Source organism: Gossypium hirsutum, chromosome A05 (assembly GCF_007990345.1).
Source record: "Gossypium hirsutum isolate 1008001.06 chromosome A05, Gossypium_hirsutum_v2.1, whole genome shotgun sequence".
Taxonomy (NCBI): Eukaryota; Viridiplantae; Streptophyta; class Magnoliopsida; order Malvales; family Malvaceae; genus Gossypium; species Gossypium hirsutum.
In genome coordinates this window covers 48705-69331 of record NC_053428.1, presented here as the reverse complement: position 1 = coordinate 69331, position 20627 = coordinate 48705, and the positions used below count along the sequence as shown (strand labels likewise).

At 30.9% G+C, this 20627-nt stretch overlaps 2 long non-coding RNA genes across 2 annotated transcripts; one reads left to right on the top strand and one right to left on the bottom strand.

The window, feature by feature from the left end:
* Positions 1 to 11384: 11384 nt before the first annotated feature.
* On the top strand, positions 11385 to 13145 carry LOC121229192 (uncharacterized). The gene is made up of 3 exons (XR_005926873.1): positions 11385 to 11920; positions 12023 to 12065; positions 13022 to 13145. It is a non-coding gene; the product is annotated as an uncharacterized lncRNA (long non-coding RNA).
* Positions 13146 to 16751: 3606 nt separating this feature from the next.
* On the bottom strand, positions 16752 to 19942 carry LOC121229191 (uncharacterized). The gene is made up of 2 exons (XR_005926872.1): positions 19891 to 19942; positions 16752 to 17237 (listed from the first exon to the last, which is right to left on the bottom strand). It is a non-coding gene; the product is annotated as an uncharacterized lncRNA (long non-coding RNA).
* Positions 19943 to 20627: the final 685 nt, after the last annotated feature.

Genomic DNA, 20627 nt, shown 5'->3' with positions numbered 1-20627 from the left:
ACAGTTTATTAGTTGAAGTCTCCCCTGTTTCAGGGTTCGGCTGCTCTGACCCCTGTGCACTACAAACCAAATTTCTTCATGTACAGAATTCAAATAACCAAGCTGTTTGTTTCTCTTAAAGATAGACTCAATAAGGAATCCATACATATATAGTATGACTCCTAATTAATTTTTTTACAAATTGTAATGATTTTTACAAATCAGAATAGGGGAGTTCAAAATCACTCTGACCTTGTCTCACAAAAATTCAAATATCTCCTGATATGAAAGCCTTTTGCTTACACTGTTTCTTCTATGTGAAACTAGATTCAAGAAGATTTAATTTCATATTTTATTCAACCTCTAATTAGATTTTCATGATTTATGGTAAATTTTCAAACTCAGACTACTGCTACTAACCAAAAACTGTTTTAGTACAAAATGTTGTTAACTAGTTTATAACATCTTTACTTCATTTCATTTAAACTCTATACATGCCATATAAATCTTGAAACATAAAACAAAAGCTACCGGAATTGATCTGGATAGTGTGCTTTGTTGTGTTGATCCGATCTACCCACTTCACTTCAAGTCAATCTACATAAAAATATTAAACACACACAAGTAAGCTTATTGAAGCTTAGTAAGTTCATAGGTTTAAAAGTAATGCTTACCAAACATAATATTTCCAAACAATACCAAAACATTTACTAAAGTTTCCTGCGATTCACAACCATTGTTATAATAATTCACATAGTTGAGCTCAACAGTAACAACTACTCAATCTCTTTCATTTGGATCACTTCTCTTTTATTTCTTATAATCAAATTAGGAAACGTCTTACGAAATTGAGTACGTCGTTGCTCAATGCCACGATTCACAACTCAGTATGGTTTTCCTCATTGAAATACCATTCCTACATTTTTCAACTCGGTATGGGAAATGCCATACCTACATTTCTTAACTCAGTATGGATTTGATAATACCATACCTACATTTCACAGCTCAGTATGGATAATACCATACCTACATTTCACACTTTGCCATGGAACAACCATGGTCTTATCCGTCAATTCATCACACGTCACGATACGAACGTACTCAATCCTACGTTTTTCCTAATTTGTATTTCCACATTTATTCTTTCCTTAACAAAATCTACACAATCCCACAACAAATTCGTATATAATAACACATTATATACTTCAATCATTCACAAATAAACATCTAAATTTAACTATATGAACTTACTCGGCTAATTTGTAGAAGATATTAAAATTTAGGGACTATTCCGCAACTTTTTATTTTCCTCGTTCTTCTTTGGATTCTTGATCTATAATATAAAATATTTCTACTCATTAGCATTTATTTGATTTCTATTTCACTTCACAATTTATGCTGTTCAAATTTTTAAATTGCACTTTTACCCCAAAATTTATAGTTTTTACAATTTAGTCCCTGGTCAATTCACCCATCAATTGAACTAATTTTTATCAATTAACACTTTATTTTATCATTATAAACTATTTCAAAACCTTTTATATTCTTAATTTCAACAGCAACCTTCAATTCACAACTTTTTCACAATTAGGTCTTAAATATCTTTTCCTATCAAAATCACTTAATAAAACCACGTTAATATGAAATTAGAACTTAAATTTCATAATAATTCATCATAAAATTCCCTTATCCATCCAGGGTAACTTCCAATTTCACCCATAAAATCAAAAACTAATGAATTCTATAAGTGGACCTAATTGTAAAAGTCATAAAAACATAAAAATTATCAAGAAAAAGCAAGAATTAAACTCACATGATGTAAAAATATGAAAACCAGCTTTCTACAGACCTTCTATGGCGTTTTGGCTGAGAAAATATGAAGAAATGTCTAGATTTTTCAATTACATCATTATTTAACTATTAACTTTTATCCTATTTCCAATTTTGCCCCTTGTTCACATTGTTTTCTTGCTTATTTCATACCCAAACCGTCCAGCCATTAACCTTTGGGTCTAATTGCTCTTTAAATCCATCTTTTTAAATACTTAAGCTATTTACTCACAATTTAACAAATTTTGCGCTATTTTCAATTTAGTCCTTTTTAATTAATCAGCCATCCAAACGTTAAAATTTTCTAACGAAACTTTAATACTAACTCAATGACACTCCATAAATATTTATAAAAATATTTATAGCTCAATTTTTAATTTTGAGGTCTCGATACCTCGTTTTTGACTCGTTTGACCTAATAAATTCTTTTAATTCACTAATTTCACCATTTCACAAATTCTTCTAAATTCTTACTTGACTCATAAATATTAAATCACCATTTCTGACACCACTGAAAATTAGGTCGTTACACCTTCTACTGCTAGTTTCTTCTCTTTGTACTGAAGCCGGAGCATGAGTCCTAGATTCCTCAGATTGAGCTTGGTCGGTAGACATTTACTATAAGAAAAACACATTTAAATGGTCAGGAGATATCACACTATCAATAATAATTTAAATGGCATGTATAGCTAATCCCGTATTTACTATGTCTACCCGAGAACCAACTAAACCGTAGCTCTGATACCAACAAATGTAACACCCCCTACCTGTATTCATTGCCGGAATAGGGTACGAGGTATTATTGGAGTTTATGATTTTTTTTATATTCAATATAGCCCCTTTATAAATATCTAATCTTCCCTGCAATATTAAATCGAGACCAATCCACATCAACCAAACCAATTCAACATATTTTCAAGATAAATTCATGCATAGTTATAAGATAACGTCATTACATACCCAAAACTAGGTTTGTTAACCATACTAATGGCTAACTTTACATTCATTTCACGTTAACATTTACTTTATTAGCTTATACATGCCATTGATTTCCAAAATAAAGTTTCTTTATATACCGAAATCCCGAGGTTGATAGTGTGATGCGTCTTCGACCAAATCCGACCTCTGAGCTCTTAACACTACAAAACAGAGGAAAATGAAACAGGGTAAGCACTTTGTGCTTAGTAAGCTCATGTAACAAGAATTATATTTACCTAATATTTTCAATACAATACAATAAACATTCATATATCCATTCAATGCATTATTACCCTAACATGCACAAACTCAACATTCAAGTTAGTAAAATAATTTCCATGTACCAATAATATATACTATGATTGATGAGCTCATTAATACCATGATTTCCATTCCCTTGTTATTTTTTTTCCATATTTATCCCGTTGAATTTCTCGGAATTTCGATGGATTTTTCAGAGGTACACTTTTAGTGTACATTTTCGGGTCCGTCAATTCATATTCATGTGTGCACATTTCCATTTCAGAGAGCACACTCCCGCGAACCTCATCCTTACAGCGGGATTACCAGTCCAGGCTAAATCCCCTGTAATATAAACTCATAGAGTATTGCCGGGATTACTAGTCCAGGCTAAATCCCCTGCAACGACAATTACTCTAATGAGCTTGGATCTGAATTACCAGTCCAGGCTAAATTCAGACCCTAATTAGGATTACCCGTCCGGCCTAAATCCATTTTCCACATATTCTTCGGGAGGGCTATATCAGGATAGGATCACCCGTCCGAGCTAGATCCTTTTTACCGTCAATTCCTTTTCAAAGATCCATCGAAATTTCCTTTCATTCAACCGAGATTTCTTCCCCTTTTATCAAATATATCAATGTTTCATAAATTTCCATATAATGATCATTCAAATCATATTTATATCAAAAACATGCATTTCAAGCATTTAAGAATATAACTCAAGTTACATGAACTTACCTTGATGCTTGTTCGTGTACAAAAATCTACAAATCCTGAACTTTTTCCTTTCCTCGATCTAGCTTCATATTTGAATCTTCTGGATCTAAATAAATAAATTTAATTATCAAATTAATACATTTCATGTTCATATACAACATTCTCTATAATTCAACTATCATTTATAGTTCATTCAAAGTTGTCTACTTGAGTCATAGTCACTAAATTATTTTTATCTTGATCTATAGAACTCAAAATTAATATCCGATAATTTTTCCTGAAACTAGACTCATATATCTTCTTGCCATAAAATGTTCAGAATTTTTGGTTTAGCCAATTAGTACAGTTTATTCTTTAAAGTCACCCCTGTTCTGCTGTCTGACAGTTCTAACCCTTCTTCACTAAAAATTAATCATCTCTTCATAAGGAATTTAGATGATGTTTCTGTTTGTTTCTATTGGAAATATACTCATTAAGGATTCTATACATATAAATTTAATCCCATAATTATTTTTATTCAATGTTTTATGATTTTTCAAAGTCAGAACAGGGGAACCCAAATTCATTCTGACCTTGTCTCACAAAATTCATTATATCTCAAAATTTACAAATTCATTGCTTACACCATTTCTTCTATGAAAAACTAGACTCAATAAGCTTTAATTCTATATTTTTTTCATCTTCTAATTCGATTCCTACAATTTATGGTGATTTTTCAAAGTTAGTCTACTGCTGCTGTCCAAATTGTTTTAGTGCAAGCTATTTATTACCATTTTCCCCCTAAGTTTTTAATAAATGATAATTTCGTCCCTACTCAATTAGCCTCTCAATTAAGCTTATTTTTCTCAATTAACACTTTATTCTATCACCTTAAACTAGTTTACAATCTTTAGGAATCAAAATTTCAGCAATAGACTTTAATTCCAAGCATTTTCACAATTTGGTCCTAAAAATCAATTTCTATTGAAATTACCTAATAAAATAATCTCATAAATAAATTAAAGTTTTAATTTCATTCTATTTCATCATAAACTTACAGCACTCAATCATGGTGACTTTCAATTTCATCCATGAAATCAAAAACTAATGAATTTAATAGTAGGATCTAGTTGTAAAAGTCTTAGAAACACAAAAATTACACGAAAAAAGCAAGGATTAACTCACTTGGTGCAAAAATTATGAAATACCAGCTTAGAGAACCCTCCTATGGCGTTTTTACCTGCTGGAATTGAAGAGAAATGAAGAGAAATCTAGATATTTCCTATTTAGTCCTAGTTTTATTTAGTTAATTTTGTAATATTCCAATTTTGCCCGTAATTTATCAATTTTCCTGCTGATTTCATGCCCTTGCCGTCCAGCCCAAATAAATTTTGGGTCTAATTTCTTTTTAAATCCTCTCTCATTAGACACTTAAGCTATTTAATCATCTCATCCACTTTTACACCTTTTACAATTTAGTCTTTTTCATTTAATTAACTATCCAAACATTAAAATTTCCTAACGAAATTTTAATACCACATTACTAACATTTCATAAATATTTATAAAATTATTTTCGACTTGGTTTTACGAGATAGAGGTCCCAATACCTTATTTTACCCAATTTCTTCAATAATTTCTTTTTTTAACTAACCACTAAATCGGTAAAATTTTTCTATTAATATTTTCATACGATTTTCCTATCATATCAATTTTTATGCAAAAATATTGAAATAAATTTCTCTTTAAATTGGATTTGTAGTTACGAAACCACTATTCTGATAACCTTGAATTTAGGCCATTATACTTATTCTTAATTGTGAGTTTAACCATTGCTTTAATTTTCTAGTATATTAATTCAGGTTTTTGATGCGCTTATTCAGTGGAGCAAAAGTCTCCGTTTAAGAGTAGATCATTCATAATTAAGCGGAGTTGCATACAATCCTAGAGATAGGACGACATAAATCTGCTGAATTAGAGTCAAATTTAATAAAGGAATCCATAGATGGAGTTAATGCGACAATAGGAGTTTTAATTAGAAAGAGATTTCAATTAATCAACCTAGAGTCAGTTGTTTTTAGCCTCAAGAGAGATATTAACATAAATTAAGTATTTCTACGGATTAAGTCAAGTGAATAAATTGTCTAATTCAAAGGTAATAAGTGAAGTCTAGGTGGATTCTTCCTTGGGTATTGTCTTCTCCATCGGTTTTCTAAAAAGTATTTTTTCAACTTTAATCTCTGTTGTAATATTAGTTAATTAGATAATTAGTTTTAGTTTAAAAAAACATTCGTTAATTCTTAGGTTAGATAATAAAAAGATAGTAATTACTAGTACTTTTGTTCTCGTGGATACTATATTTCCGGTCTCACCATAACTATACTACCGTTTGATAGGTGCGCTTACCTTAGTCGAATTTTTAGTTAGTTTAATGACCACCATACACACTCATGTGGCTAAGGGACACGCCCATGTGGCCATAGGAAATGCTCGTGTCTCAGGCCGTGTCCAACCTCGTGTAACACTCTGGCTTAGATCACGCGGCTAGCCACACGTCTGTGTGCTAGGCCGTGTGGTCAATTTATATTTCAAAAATTAGGTGCAGGTTTCACACGACCAAGGCACATGCCCGTGTGCTAGACCGTGTGTCTCACACAACTGAGACACACACTTTTGTCTCTCGCCCGTGTGAAAATACCTGAGCATTCTGTTTTGAAAATTTTAAGTTGCAGGGGACACATGGCCAAATCACACACCCATGTGTTAGCCGTGTGTCTCACGCTGTCCAGTCACATGCCCGTGTTTCTGGCCGTGTGGACTCAAAATGAACCTTGGACATTAAGTTTACCCTTCCCTGCAACCTTGAATATCAAACAACTTAAAACTCAATCGTACAATCACTTTAAAATACAATTGAATACATTTAAAGCGTGTCAAAACAATCAAGCTAAAGATCTAGCCAATGTACCCTCATAGGTACTTCACATATTGTAACACCCCTAACCCGTCTCCGTCGCCGAATCAGGGTTACGAGGCATTACGAAACCAAGCTCACATAAACATAACTTTAATATCTAATTCCAAATGCAAGTCCAATTCATGAACATATATAATCAAATTCAAGCATGGAAGTTAAACTCTTTTCGCATTGCTATTTACACAATAGGATTCAAAATTATCCAAAACATTATCAAGCCTATACATGCCATAAGATCGAGTTCAAATATTTAACAAAATACCAAAAGAAGTCGATAGGGTGATGGGCGGTGCTGATGATCCCCGAGCTCGTAACGCGTCTCCAAAAAAAAAAATCTATAAAAACGAATGAACGAAAGCAAACAAAGTAAGCTTTTATAGCTTAGTAAGTCTACAGCATATCTATAATACATATAAAAGAATCATATAATTCTTTAAGTAAATTTATTGAAATTACAATCATCAAATATGATTACTAATCAAACACTACTTTATTGAGTCATTTTGTTTAAGTCTAAAAGGATGTATATTTATCTAATACACATAAACGGACAAATGTATATACATTATATGCATATAATCAAGTTACTAGCATAATCCTTAACAGCATATACTGATTTCTAGAGTACTTATTGTTCGCACTTCATCGAATCCATTTAAATACAACTATTCAACTACATATATCAAAAGCCAAATTTTTATGCTTATCATCCATAAATGCCGAATGCACATATGCACCTATACCCATCTATGCCGAATGCATAGATACATACACTTATTTTCACCTATGCCGAATGCATACACATAAATATATCCACCTATGCTGAATGCAACATATATATATATATACATATCTATCAATTGCTTAGACCAAATATATGTATATATATATGCTCATCAAGTTAATATAACTAAAATCATGTGATTGAACATTTATGTATACATCGATTTCATATAATCAAAATCATAGAGGTATCAATTGTATATTATCACATGCTTTAAACGGATTCACCGGCATTTAGCCTGCTAGGTTTTAAAACCTGATTCAATACACCGGCTCTTAGCCTGCTAGACTTATAGTCCGAAATGTGTCACCGGCATTAAGCCTGCTAGACTTATAGTCTGAAATGTGTCACCGGCATTAAGCCTGCTAGACTTATAGTCTGAAATGTGTCATCGGCATTAAGCCTGCTAGACTTATAGTCTGAATTATGTCACTAACGATAAACCGAATGATACTTAGCTTTAACAAAAGAATCTCAATTCATAGGAGTTGTATATCATAATGGTATATAGAATTCACATAAAAATTCAGCTCAATAATTTATAAACTATATCCTTAACCCACATCGGTATAAAAAGTTCAGTCATCAAATTCAACTCAATATCTAAATTATACATCCGAATATATATATATATATAACTTAACACATTGAAGCATACTATTAATATCTTACTTTCGAACACATTAAGATAATCCAAGCTAATAATTTCATCTCTTCAACCCCGTTCAAGAACCTTTACAAGAACATACATACCTAATCGAATCTCCCTTTTTCATATATAAGTTTCATACTTAAATTTATCACAAGAACATATACATGCATAGTTGCATAGTCGAACCCCTTATAAACTTGTATAAATGGCATACCTAAGTTCAATACGAGAACATATAGATGTAGATTTGCATAATATATATATAATTCACTCATACTTTTAATTATTTCAACTATCATATTTTTAATTATAATTCATCCAAAAACAGCTCATATACTTATTTATATACTGATTTTATGACATTAAATAGCTAATAGACTTACCTCGGATATCAGCAAACACGATCGACTATTCGATTATCTTCGACTTCCCCCGATCCAAATTCGTTTTCTTCGTTCCTTGATCTAAACATAGTCAAATTTAACCTTTTTATTCATCAAAACATTCATTTGAGTCCAACAATACATAAATGGGAAAATTACCATTTTGCCCCTAACATTTTGCACTTTTTGCAATTTAGTCCTTTTTGCACAAAACACAAAATACACAAAATTTGCCCATAACACACAAGGGCCGAATATTCATGGTTCTCATACAAGTCCACACATTGCATTTATTTCACATTTTAGTCCCTCAAAAATTTATTTTCACAATTTAGCCCTAAATACTCAAATTCATCAAAAATACCAATACAAAACATGTTAATCTAAGACATATCTTCCATTATTCATCATCAAACATCCCAAAACACAAATATTCATCAATGGCATAATTCAAAATATTCATCAATTCACAAAATTAAGACATGGGTTTTGAAGTATTCAAAGCAACGATCTCAAAAACGTAAAAATTATCAAAAACTAAAATCAAACTAACCTTGAATTGAAATCCCTAAGATGGCCGAATGCTAAAGCTTGAAGAACAAAGTTTCTTTCTTTTTGTTTCGGTGATACAAACAATGAAGAAAGAAAAAAAACTTATTTCTTTTATGTTTTAATGATATAATAATATAATATTATACTATTACTATTATAACTTTTATATTTAATATATAAAAAGTATATATTAACTATCATTGCCGTCCACTATCTTTTAAAATGGGCTAATTGCCCTTTAAGAACCTCATATTTAAAAGCCACCATCAAATAAGCACTTTACACCTTAATAATCAAACTTCACATTTTATGCAATTTGATACTTTTGTCAATTAAACACATAAACAACAAAATTAATTCACGAAACTTTCACACATTTAAATTCACACATCATAAACACACAAAATAATATTAAAATATTTTTCAGACTCGGATTTGTGGTCCCGAAACCACTATGTCCAATTAGAGTCAAAATCGGGCTGTTACACATATATTATCAGAACAATCCAATAAAACTTCATTCAAGCCAATCATGCCAATTTCAACCCAATTTTGCCTATATTATACTCACTTATGCATCAACTTAAACATTCCATATTAAACTTCAACATAACACACACTGTAATACCCCATACCCGTACCTGAAACCGGGATAGGATACGAGGCATTACCGAGATTTTCAGAATAATTTCAATTAATTTATATTATTTAGTATTCATTTTCATGTTTCATGTAACATCCTTTTCATATATTCAATTCAAAATATCATATAAAATATGATACAATACTTAAATTGTCATATTTACATGATCATTCAGGATATACGAACCTACCTGACTAAATTGCAAATACCAAGATTTAGGGGATATTGGTAATTTACCATTTTTCCAAATTTCACCCAATCTTAAATTGATAATTTCATTCAATTCATTAATTTAGATAATAAAACAATTCATTCCCTTCAATTTAGTCATTTTGACATTTTTACAGTGACAAGTGAAAAGTGGTAGCTTCTGCTACCTGATCAGTGAAAAGTGGTAGCTCCGGCTACCTGATCAGTGAATAGTGGTAGCTTCGGCTACATGTAACGCCCCAAAAATTGGGCTTAGAAGAGTTGGACTTTGAGTCTGGGATTCGGATAGAAGAAAACCTGAATATTGAGAAGTTTTGAATATTACTAGTGTTTAAAAATATATATTGATAAAATATTTATGTTAGTACTAATATTTTAATTTTTATGAAAATTATTATCATTATAATTATTAGATACAAATATATTTATAAAATTATTGTTGTTAATTTAGTGTTTAAATTAACATATTATTAGAAAATTTTACAGTATCTATTTTATTGATTTATGGAAATTATAATTATTATTATTAGGAAAATATATATATATTATCGTATTTGAAATTTTCATTATTATGGTTATTATTATTATTATTTTAGTTTTTAAATAAAATATGAATGGCTTATAGTATGGGAAAAAGTCCAGGCTCGGCCCATAGCTTTAGCGAAATTTTCAAATTTTGCCTCTTAAGAGAATCTGGGAAGTAAGCCTTATTAATAACTTGGGCTGAGTTTTAGCATAAAGAAGCACCTGGCCCAGTGGCTAAGCACGCTAGGAGGCCGTAGGAAGTGCCTGGGTTCAAGGCACGGCGCGCGCAAATTGGGTTCTTTTTTAGTATGCAGGTTGCGGTTGGAATAGGCCTTAAAGAAAGTTGCGAATGAAGTTTGACACAAGGAGAGCCTGTGGCGCAGTGGCAAGCAACGTATGCGTGTGTTTAAGAGGTCGCAGGTTCGAGATGTACAGCAGGCAAGGAAAATTTCCTTTTTCTTTCGCAAGTAACCGGAGCTTCAGCAGGTAAGGTTTATAATTAATTGTGACCGTACATAAGTAAAGAGAGAAGCAGGATAGAGTGGCCGGCAACGCGGGCGAAGGCACAAGGGCAGACGGAGGTCTGGGGTTTGAGCCTCACCTCGCACACAAAAGGTTTGGATTTTTGCTGCTCACGTGAGGGAGAGTCAGAGTTTGACCGAAACTCTCCTAGCCATGGCTTGAGTCGGTCAAGCGGTGGACTACAGCTGATGGTGCAAGGAAGTTGGATAGGATTTAAATTGGTGGGGGCTGAAATTTAGGAGAAAAGTATGGAATTTAAATTTGGGAAGGAATTTATGCCGAAATAAGATTTATGGCAGAGTACCAATCCGGCTATAGGCAATTAAATGCCGAAAAAACTCTTAAAATTTTGGTGTTAGTCTTGAGTATTTTTAAGTAACTAATAGATTTAGGTTGGGGCCATTCATATCTACGGTTATTTTTGAGATCGACCTTCATTGTTTCTCCTCTCTTCTCCCCTCTCTTGCATTCATATTTTCTTTTCTCTATAGCCGAACCCATACTCCTTTCTTTCTATCTTTTCCCTTATTTTCCTTTCTTCATTATTTCTCAAAAAGCTGAATCTTGCTATAGCCAAATCTCTATCCTTTTCCCTTTTTCTTTCAAAAGCCGAAAACCTTCATATCTAGGGTGTAGGAAGCCGAATCATTGGCTATTTGAACCTGTCTCTTCTGACTATGGTAGATCGGGATTAGAATCATAGATAAGAGCACTCTCTTGGGCAGAACAACGATTGGTAAGTATTCGAATCATTTGTGTTAGTTATTCATGGTTTAAGATAAAAGCCGAAACCCCTTAAGGGTGGCTAACGTTTGGACTAAGGGTGTTGGTGCTTTTTTTTCTTTTTCATTGTATAAGCATTAGCGTGGACAAAGGGGCGTGCAGTGAAGGGTGTGAAGACTGATTCGGATTGGATCTCTAGATCTAATCCATATTTCGGCAAAAAGGTAAGAACTCTAGGGTAAGGGATGTTGGCTGAATTTGGTAAGGGGGAATAGTACGTAGTTTGTTTTCGGCATGTAGACTGACGTTTAGTAACTTGATTGTAGGCAACTCGTGAGTGGATCGCGCTAGCGTACCGTTACAAATCAGGTGTGTAAACGACACCCACTCATAGACTAGATCGGCAAAAGCCGAAAAGCCGGCATTTGTGAACTTGCAAGCGTGCGAGCGCTTGTGAGGTGGTTTGGTTGTTAATTTTGATAATCGCAAGTAGTATGATTGTAGAGTACGCAATTTCGTGCACTTCGGTATATTTGGGCTTAATGGGCCGAAAACGGGTTAGTGGGCCAACGGGCCCAATTCGGTAAAAACGCTCGGTAAGTGCTTCTGTTAAGTGTTAATGGTTAGAATATGTATGTAAACCCCAAAATATTTAAATTACTAGAATACCCTTAAGTAGGAAAATTATCGTTTTACCGCTAGGTGCAAAATGACCGTTATACCCCTAGGGTTAATTTTGACAGAAATGCATGATATTCTGATTATGTTTGTTGTATGCCATGACATGTATATCTGTTGCATGGGGTTGGGTTTTGTTATGGAGGAAGAACCCGATCTGGTGGCTGTGCCACATATTTTGATATAAGCAGCTTTGCTGCGGATTATAGTTAATGTCGCAATCGGTGCTAACACTGTAAGTGTAGGGATGGCGTGTGTGATTTATTCCCCACAGGAAGTGTAGGGATGGACGGAGGCAAGTGCAGGGTTGGATGGGGTTATCATGCATTAATCATATGAGACTGTTTAATTATGGGCCAACTGTATTAAAATGGGCCCAACTGTGTTAATATGGGCAAGACCCAATATATCTCGACTTGTAATAGGGCTACGGCCCAGACCGATACTGATATGGGCTAGGCCCAGTATGCTCTGATATTGTAATAGGGCTATGGCCCAGATTAATACTGATATGTGCTAAGGCCTAGTTAACACTGATTTCTGAATAGGGCTTAGGCCCAGTAAAGCTTGAACTGATTTGGGCTCTGGTTGGGATACTTTACACACTGAGTTTTCCAAACTCACCCCCCTTTTTTCCATCTTTGTAGGTGAGCCTTAAATCGATGGACTTGGAGCTGGGCGGGATTCAGAGTGGCCACGAAGATTAAGTTTCTGTTTTCTTTAAAATAAGTTTCGCATTTATTATTTTGATCATTTTTATTCTGGTTTAAGTTGTAATAAGGCCGCTCTTTTTATTATTTTTAATATTTTGGGTTATTAAATTGGTTAGCTCTAAAGCACGTTTTATAAAATTACTTATTTTCAAAATATCACGATTTCCGAGCAAAGCTTCCGCAACGTAAATGTTTTCAAAGGAAATAAATATTTTAAATAGACTTAAACTTAATTTATTGTTCATGGACAAGTAATAGGCTTAAAGTGTGGCAATGGATGTGTGCATGTCTAGGATTGGATCATGGAAGAGCTAGGTACTTAAGCAGTCTAATTGACTCACCTCCTCCTTTCTTGAATCCTACCTGGTGCGTAGTATCCATTCACTTTAAGCCATGACAAAGAAGGTTTGATACTTAACTGTTTTTTTAAAATAACATGATTCTGCCACTACAAAGGTTTACAAGTTTTCAAAGTTTCCCATAAGATTTTACAAGGTTGTTAACAATGTTTTGATTATTACAATGAATCACGTTCTGGAAAAAAATAAGGCTAAGGTTTTATTCAAGTTTAAACGATGAAAGTTTCTAAACATCAAGAAGGGTTTTCAATGAAAACATGGTTTTCGAAAAACACTTCAATGTGACACGCCGGATTCGGTCGTAATGTCTGGGCCGGGTTTGGGGTGTTACACTACAAGTGACAAGTGATTTTCGTATAAGACCATATCTAGGATATGGCATCAGTGTGATATATGCTACCGTATAAGACCATATCTGGGATATAGCATCAGTGAGATATGTGATTCGTGTAAGACCATAGCTGGGTTATGACATCGATATGTGATATGTGATTACGTGTAAGACCATAGCTGGGCTATGGCATCGATATGTGATATGTGATCACGTGTAAGACTATAGCTGGGCTATGGCATCGATATATGAATATGTGTAAGACCATAGCTGGGCTATGGCATCATTATGTGAAGATGTGTAAGACCATAGTTGAACTATGGCATCGAGAAAACGAAGTACTCAATTCTGTAAGACGTTCACTAATTTGACAAAGTTTGGTAAGTGTTACATGGAATTATGTGATACAAGGAAGTACGAGTTGATAAGATATGAGTATAGAACTTGGTTGATAAATGAATTCATTTGTGATTATATAATTGTTCATCTTGAATGTAATGTCCATATGTATTGATAATTCAAATGTTTTAATGAATAAAGTTCCGACATGGAATAAATTGAACACGAGGAAAATAATAATGAAATTGAACTCGGAATTCATGAAAATGACGGTTATTGATATATCGAGACATGAGACGTTGATATATGAATATGGAAAATGTTTGATAAATGTGTTTATTCATAATTATGGAATTATATACCTCATGTGTACTATTTGCCTAAAGATGATATTTCAAATACTTTGGTTATTTAAGCTTAAATATGACATAATCAAGATAAGTTGTTATGAAAATATATTTAGATTACAGAGATATGGCTGATATATGTAGTATAATTACAAAACGTGAAATTGTGTATATATATATGAGAAATTTAATGAGAATTGAGCCCATACACATTTCTTGTTATTTATATGAAGTATACGATTGACAAGGGTGATGAAGTTATAAACAGAGAGTTACACGGGTTGAAAACACGAGCATGTGACTCTCCAAAGTGTGAAAATTTTCTAAGTGTTGCAAAAGTTTCATATGTTTACGGTTTGATCCCGAACCACCCTGAATATATGTTTTGGGCCCCGTAGGCCCATTTAAACATATGTATGAAAGTTTTTAATTTAGAAGAAATTTTATGGCCGATTTTTACGTAATTAATCATATTAAGTTTGGTAATGCCTCGTACCCTATTCTAGGCTCGGAATACGGGTAGGGGGTGTTACACATTAGGGATTCTAAACATATAACTTTAAGCCTCTAATTATTTTTCTCCAATTTTTGGTGATTTTCCAAAGTCAGAACAGGAGAACCCGAATTCATTCTAACCTTGTCTCACAAAATTCATTATATTTCATAATTTACAATTCAATTGCTTATACCGATTCTTCTATAAGAAACTAGACTCAATAAGCTTTAATTCCATATTTTATTCATCCTATAATTAAATTTCTAAAATTTTTGGTGATTTTTCAAACTTAGACTATTGCTGCTGTCCAAAATAGTCTTAGTGCAAAATGTTGATTTTCTACTTTTAATTTCAATTTAATCCTAGCTAAATTCACTTGCTTTTCTATCTTAATTCATACTTTACTTCTACTCAATTTTTAAGCAAACTTAGACATAATTATCTATTTTTCATCATAAAACCATAATTTCGAAATTCTTTCAATTTAGTCCTTAAAGCATAAAACTTATGAATCACTTTACAATTCAATCTTTATATCATTTCTAACTTGAATTTCTATCAATTTAGCCCTTAAGTCATCATTTTATTTAACATGGATAATATCTAAAAATCTAATAACTTTCAAAATATCAACTTAATTTCATCAAAACTTTGTTCTGAAACTTCTAAAACATCAAAATTAAGTAAAAAGGGCTTGATTGACTTACCTATTAAAGCTTAAAGCTTCAAACCTTCAATTTTCCTTTTTCCCCCTTTCTTTCTTTTCTTTCTTTCTTTTTCTCCCCTGCTCTCTGTTTCATTTCATTCTGTTTCTTTTCTATCTTCCTTCTTCTTCTTTTTTATTCCATTTGTTTTATATATATAATATAATAACAATAAAAATCTACTAAATAACGAATATTTATTTAACATTTGCATCCATTTATATCCTTACATTTGCCTTTCTTTAATCTATTTATTATATAAATATCTTTTACTTAATACTAATATATAATTTAATAATATACTTATATGATAAGTAAATATACATGTATTTTATAATTGTATGTATATTAATATTACACATGTCACCATATCCATATACACCATACATTTGTCTTTTCTTAATTTATTTCAAAATATAATAATATAATTAATTTAATTTGTAATATAATAAAATAATAACATTAATAATATATTTATAATTTAAACAACATAAAAATAAAAGATTTTTATGTTTTGCCGCCTCATTCTTTTAGAATAGGCTTAATTCCCTATTTAGTCCCCCTTATCTTCCTTAATTCTGTAATTAAACTTTTACACTTCATTCAACTTAATTCTTTTTCCTAATCACTCTTAATTAAGTTAAATTCACTTAATTAAACTCTAATTAACCACTCATTTTACTTCGTAAATATTTTTAATAAATATTTTAAAAATATTTACGAATCAATTTTTCATAAACAGAGATCCGAAATTACACTTTTTCAGTATCGGTAAAATTCAGGTCATTACACACACACACACACACACACACACACACACACACACACACACATATAAGTAATCAATATAATCTTATAACATAATTTACATTCACTTCCCAGAATGACAAGCATAAGACATCTAGGTACATGCCGACACAAAAAGAAACATACATCGCCGCGTTTTGAGTTCAGGATCATTGATGGATGCTTAATCGGCAATCTGATTTTACTTAACCTGCGCATGAAAGCAAACCGTACACTGAGTATAAACTCAGTGGTATTTCTATAATCCGAATGCTTTAAAGGTAAAATAATAAAACATACAATAACTATAATCATACAATTAATCAATTCATAGAATAAAGTATTTATAATACATTCAATTCTTAACATTTGCTATCCCAGATAGCTTTTTACAATATAAACACAAATCATTTGAACAACAATATTGTTCGTTCATATTCAATTCATAAATACACAATTCATGTGTCTTTAACCATTTTTCATTCACCACACATTATCAATCATAACACTATTTTATTCAATAACCCCTGTTAATATGACACAGACTCGGACGGGTACATGGATCCAACCAAAACACACAAATTTGGCACCCAGTGCCTCATCAGATAATTCGAAGCAATAAGTTGACACCCAGTGTCTCATCGGCTATGCCGAAGTAAATTGGTACTCAATACCTCATCGAATTTATCTGGAGTAATAATTTGACGCCCAGTGTCCCATCGAATCGAAGTCGAAGTAATCCCTGAACTCTTCTAATCCTATGGCATGCCATCTATATCCGACTCATCCTGATACAGTTAATAGGGTTTCAATTCACTTTTCAAATGGCACAATTATTCAATATTCAATTGTCACATTAATCACAAATTCACATACATTCAATACAATATAAAAAATGCTAACACTTACCTTATTTACCTACCATAAACATTTAAATTAAATATAACAATTAATAATTAAATTCGGATTATAGAAATACAAACTAGAATTTATGAGCTACTCCTCGTCAACTTTATCTTTTTCTTTCTTAGTCGAAGTTTCCAGTATAGCATTAGCTGCGGAAATTAAAACAATTAAAATTCAACAATACAATACAATTTCTCATTGAATATTTCAATTTTTATTCAACTTTTGTCTAAATTCCAATTTAGTCCTTAAACCAAGACTAACTTTATTTCTTTAAAACTAATTCCATATTTTCATTCAATTTTCACTTTAGAATAAATTCAACTCTCTAATTTCATTTAAATCCCTAAATTTTTAAATTTTTACAATTTAGTCCCTAATACTCAAAACTTATAATTTAGTTTACAATTCAAACACTTTTTCATTTTTAACTTAAAATTCTACCAGTTTAACCCCAAATACTTAAATTATTCAACATGAACAACATCTAAAAATTCAATATTTTCTAAAATTTCAACATAGGTTAGTAGTATTTAATACTAGGATTCTAAAAACATAAAAATTATAAGAAAATGGACTAAATTGACTTACCAATTAAGCTTTGAACCTTAAAACCCTAATTTCTCCTTCTTTCTTTCCCTTTTTTCTTTTTCTTTTTTTTTCTTCTCTGTTTCATTTGCTCTTGTTCTTCTTTTCTATTCTTTTTTCTTTCTTTTATTTATTTTATATTTTAATTATACTAATATAATATAATAATATGATAATATAATAATATAATATATTTACTTAAATAATAAGTAAGTATATAATTATTATAAATATATGTATCACATGTCATTACCAATACCAAACACTTGTTAATTTAAGGTTTAATTGCTTATTTAGTCCCTTCACTTTTCTCTAATCTATAATTCAACTTTCTCTCTATATACAATATAATCCTTATACCTAATTACTCTTAATTTATACAAATTCACCTAATCAAAACCTAATTAACCACACAATTAACTTCGTAAATATTTTTAATAAATATTTACAAATCCGTTTTACAAAAATAGTGTAATACCCCATACCCGTACCTGAGACCGGGATAGAATACGAGGCATTACCGAGATTTTCAGAATAATTTCAATTAATTTATATTATTTAGCATTCATTTTCATGTTTCATTATCATATAAAATACGATACAATACTTAAATTGTCATATTTACATGATCATTCAGGATATACGAACCTACCTGACTAAATTGCAGAAATACCAAGATTTAGGGGCATATTGGTAATTTATCATTTTTCCAAATTTCACTCAATCTTAAATTGATAGTTTCATTCATTTCATTAATTTAGATAATAAAACAATTCATTCCCTACAATTTAGTCATTTTTGACATTTTTACAAAATTATCCCCTAAAGTTTTACTTTTATTCAATTTAGTCCATGAGCTTAAAACATGCAAATTAGCCATGCTAACTGAATATTCATATATATTTTCCTCCTCCTCCTCTCCATTCCACATCCTTAATGTATATAACACACTTGTAAGTAACATTATTTATAATTTTTATTATTTACTTTTATGGAATAGATATTCAAGTTGTCCATCTGTGTCATAGTCACTAAATTATTTATATCTGGAGCTATAAAACTTCAAATTAAGATCCGCTAATTTTTCCTGAAACTAGACTCATATATCTTCTTACCATTAAAGTTTCAGAATTTTTGGTTTAGCCAATAAGTACAGTTTATTCTTTAAAGTTACCCTTGTTCCGCTATCTGACAGTTTCGAACCTTCTTCACTAAAAATTAATTATCTCACAGTACAAAACTCAGATAATATTCCAGTTGATTTCTCCTGAAAATAGACTCATTAGGGATTCTAAAAATATAACTTTAAGCCTCTAATTATTTTTTTCCAACTTTTTGTGATTTTCCAAAGTCAGAACAGGAGAATCCGAATTCATTCTAACCTTGTCTCACAAAATTTATTATATCTCATAATTTACAATTCAATTGCTTATAATGTTTCTTCTATAAAAAACTAGACTCAATAAGCTTTAATTCCATATTTTATTCATTCTCTAATTAAATTTCTACAATTTTTGGTGATTTTTCAAACTTAGACTACTACTGCTGTCCAAAATAGTCTTAGTGCAAAATGTTGATTTTCTACTTTTAATTTCAATTTAATCCTAACTAAATTCACTTGCTTTTCTATCTTAATTCATACTTTACTTCTACTCAATTTTTAACCAAACTTAGACATAATTATCTATTTTTCATTATAAAACCATAATTTCAAAATTCTTTCAATTTAGTCCTTAAGCATAAAACTTATGAATCACTTTACAATTCAATCCTTATATCATTTCTAACTTGAATTTCTATCAATTTAGCCCTTAATTCATCATTTTATTTAACATGGACAATATCTAGAAATCAAATAACTTTCAAAATATCAACTTAATTTCATCAAAACTTTGTTCTGAAACTTCTAAAACATCAAAATTAAGTAAAATGGCTTGATTGACTTACCTATTAAAGCTTAAAGCTTCAAACCTTAAATTTTCCCTTTTCCACCTTTCTTTCTTTTCTTTCTTTCTTTTCTCCCCTGCTCTCTGTTTCGTTTCATTCTGTTTCTTTCTATCTTCCTTTTTTTTATTCCATTTGTTTTATATATATAATATAATAACAATAAAATCTACTAAATAACCAATATTTATTTAACATTTGTATCCATTTATATCCTTACATTTGCCTTTTGTTTAATCTATTTATTATATAAATATCTTTTACTTAATACTAATATATAATTTAATAATATACTTATATGATAAGTAAATATACATGTATTTTACAATTGTATGTATATTAATATTACACATGTCACCATATCCATATACACCATACATTTGTCTTTTCTTAATTTATTTCAAAATATAATAATATAATTAATTTAATTTGTAATATAATAAAATAATAACATTAATAATATATTTATAGTTTAAACAACATAAAAATCAAAGATTTTTATGTTTTGCCGCCTCATTCTTTAGAATAGGCTTAATTCCCTATTTAGTCCCCCTTATCTTCTTTAATTCTATAATTAAACTTTTACACTTCATTCAACTTAATCTTTTTTCCTAATCACTCTTAATTAAGTTAAATTTACTTAATTAAGCTCTAATTAACCACTCATTTTACTTCGTAATATTTTTAATAAATATTTACGAATTCATTTTTCATAAACAGAGATCCGAAATTACACTTTT